Genomic DNA, 3,596 nt, shown 5'->3' with positions numbered 1-3,596 from the left:
TGTTAGTGCCATTTTTTCAAATTTGAAAACACTTTTTTTGTTTTTTGTTTTCTTTGTTTCTTTATTTATTTTATTTTGTTTCTACTTACAACAAAATACTTATTGTTGCTATTTTTATTTTTTTCCAGTTTTTTTGTTTTGTTTTCTGCATTATTTATTTCCTTTTGTTTTTGCTTTATTTTTTAATTCTTTTTGATTTTAGGTCAGCAAAATTATAAACTTTCTGTTAGTGCCATTAGTTTTAGAAAAATTATAAACTTTCTGTTAGTGCCATTAGTTTTCAAATTTGAATTGTTAAAATTTGAATTCTTTGAAAATTGTTTGAATCACAAGTTAGTGATTAACTTACTAAAAAATGAGAATAGATGAAAGTTGAAAGTTTCTATTAGTGCCATTAGTTTTAGAAAGTTGAAAGTTGAAAGTTAAAAGTTGGCATGGGCCAGGGACTAATGGTCATGGTATTACGAGGGCCGAACCATAAGACATGAAAGCATTTCAAATGAACTCTGAAAAAGTTGAAAGTTGGGATGGTATCATAATTTCACCCATATAGCATGTGCATGTACAAAACGGACAATGGTAGCATGTTCGTGTGTTGCAAAGTTGCGGGAGAAAGTCTTCACTTTTTCTTCGCTTGTGTCATTTGCTTATTGCGCCGTAACCATGGATAATCTTCATTGTTTATCAGGATGCTTGGGTCAGCCTTGACATTGAAGGGAGGAATTTCATGAAACTTTTCATAATCTTCAGACATGTCTGTCTTGCCGTCCACTCCCACGATGTCCCTTTTTCCTGAAAGAACTTTGTGGCTCTTTGGCTCATCGTATGATGTATTCGCTTCCTTATCTTTTCTTTTTCTCGGTTTGGTAGACATGTCCTTCACATAGATAACCTGTGCCACATCATTGGCTAGGACGAACGATTCATCAGTGTACCCAAGATTTTTCAGATCCACTGTTGTCATTCCGTACTGTGGGTCTACCTGTACCCCGCCGCCTAACAGATTGACCCATTTGCACTTAAACAAAGGGACCTTAAAATTAGGTCCGTAGTCAAGTTCCCATATGTCCACTATGTAACCATAATATGTATCCTTTCCGCTCTCGATTACTGCATCAAAGCGGACACCGCTGTTTTGGTTGGTGCTCTTTTGATCTTGGGCGATCGTGTAAAATGTATTCACATTTATCTCGTATCCTTTGTAAGTCAATACAGTCAAAGATGGTCCTCTGGACAACAAGTACAACTCATCACAAACAGTGTTGTCACCTCTGAGACGTGTTTCCAACCAACTGCTGAAAGTCCTGATGTGTTCACATGTAATCCAGTTGTCGCACTGCTCCGGGTGTTTGGAGCGCAGACTGTTCTTGTGTTCATCGACATACGGGGTCACCAAGGTAGAGTTCTGTAGAACTGTGTAGTGTGCTTGAGACAAAGAATATCCGTCCCTGCATATTATTGAGTCTCTTCCAAGAGTGCCTTTTCCAGTCAGTCTCCCCTCATACCGCGATTTAGGGAGACCTATATTGTTAAGGCCAGGAATGAAGTCAACACAAAACCCGATAACATCCTCTGTTTGATGGCCCATGGAGATGCTTCCTTCTGGCCTAGCGCGATTACGGACATATTTCTTTAGGACTCCCATGAACCTCTCAAAGGGGAACATATTGTGTAGAAATACGGGCCCCAGGATGACAATCTCGTCGACTAGATGAACTAGGACGTGCGTCATGATATTGAAGAAGGATGGTGGGAACACCAGCTCGAAACTAACAAGACATTGCACCACATCACTCCTTAGCCTTGGTACGATTTCTGGATCGATCACCTTCTGAGAGATTGCATTGAGGAATACACATAGCTTCACAATGGCTAATCGGACGTTTCCGGTAGAAGCCCCCTCAATACAACCGGAAGCAGTTGCGTCATAATCACGTGGCAGTCATGAGACTTTAGGTTCTGAAACTTTTTCTCTGGCATATTTATTATTCCCTTTATATTCGACGAGAAGCCAGTCGTGACCTTCATACTGAGCAGGCATTCAAAGAAGATTTATTTCTCTTCTTTCGTAAGAGCGTAGCTGGCAGGACCTTTATACTGCTTCAGAGGCATGCCGTCTTTTTCGTGCAAACGTTGCAGGTCCTCCCATGCCTCAGGTGTATCTTTTGTCTTCCCATACACGCCCAAGAAGCCTAGCAGGTTCACGCAAAGGTTCTTCGTCACGTGCATCACGTCGATTGAGGAGCGGACCTCTAGGTCTTTCCAGTAGGGTAGGTCTCAAAATATAGATTTCTTCTTCCACATGGGTGCGTGTCCCTCAGCGTCATTCAGAACAGCTAGTCCACCGGGACCCTTTCCAAAGATTACGTAGTGTAAATCATTGACCATAGCAAGCACGTGATCACCGGTGCGCATGGCGGGCTTCTTCCGCTGATCTGCCTCGCCTTTGAAATGCTTGCCTTTCTTTCGACATTGATGGTTGGTCGGAAGAAATCGACGATGGCCCAGGTACACATTCTTCCTGCATTTGTCCAGGTATATACTTTCAGTGTCATCTAAACAGTGCGTGCATGCATGTATCCTTTGTTTGTCTGTCCTGAAAGGTTACTGAGAGTGGGCCAATCGTTGATGGTCACGAACAGCAACGCCTTAAGGTTAAATTCCTCCTGTCTGTGCTCATCCCACGTACGTACACCGTTTTCATTCCACAGCTGTAAAAATTCTTCAACTAATGGCCTTAGGTACACCTCAATTTCGTTGCCGGGTTGCTTAGGGCCTTGGATGAGAACTGGCATCATAATGAACTTCCGCTTCATGCACATCCAAGGAGGAAGGTTATACATACATAGAGTCACGGGCCAGGTGCTGTGATTGCTGCTCTGCTCCCCGAAAGGATTAATGCCATCCGCGCTTAAAGAAAACCATACATTCCTTGGGTCCTTTTCAAACTCATCCTAGTACTTTCTCTCGATTTTTCTCCACCGCGACCTGTCAGCGGGTGCTCTCAACTTCCCGTCTTTCTTTCGGTTCTCACTGTGCCATCGCATCAACTTGGCATGCTCTTCGTTTTTGAACAGACATTTCAACCGTGGTATTATAGGAGCATACCACATCACCTTCGCAGGAACCCTCTTCCTGGGGGCTCGCCGTCAACATCACCAGGGTCATCTCGTCTGATCTTATACCGCAACGCACCGCATACCGGGCATGCGTTCAGATCCTTGTTTGCACCGCGGTAGAGGATGCAGTCATTAGGGCATGCATGTATCTTCTCCACCTCCAATCCTAGAGGGCATATGACCTTCTTTGCTGCGTATGTACTGCCGGGCAATTCGTTATCCTTTGGAAGCTTCTTCTTCAATATTTTCAGTAGCTTCTCAAATCCTTTGTCAGCCACATCATTCTCTGCCTTCCGCTGCAGCAATTCCAGTATGGTACCAAGTTTTGTGTTGCCATCTTCGCAATTGGGGTATAACCTTTTTTTGTGATCCTCTAACATGCGATCGAATTTCAGCTTCTCCTTTTGACTCTTTGCATCGACAATGACCCGGCGGAGATCATCATCATCGGGCACATCGTTTGGTTCCTCTTGATCT

This window comes from Triticum dicoccoides, chromosome 6A (genome assembly GCF_002162155.2).
Source record: "Triticum dicoccoides isolate Atlit2015 ecotype Zavitan chromosome 6A, WEW_v2.0, whole genome shotgun sequence".
Lineage (NCBI taxonomy): Eukaryota > Viridiplantae > Streptophyta > Magnoliopsida > Poales > Poaceae > Triticum > Triticum dicoccoides.
The sequence above is the reverse complement of the archived record's forward strand: the minus strand, read 5'-3'. Positions refer to the sequence as shown.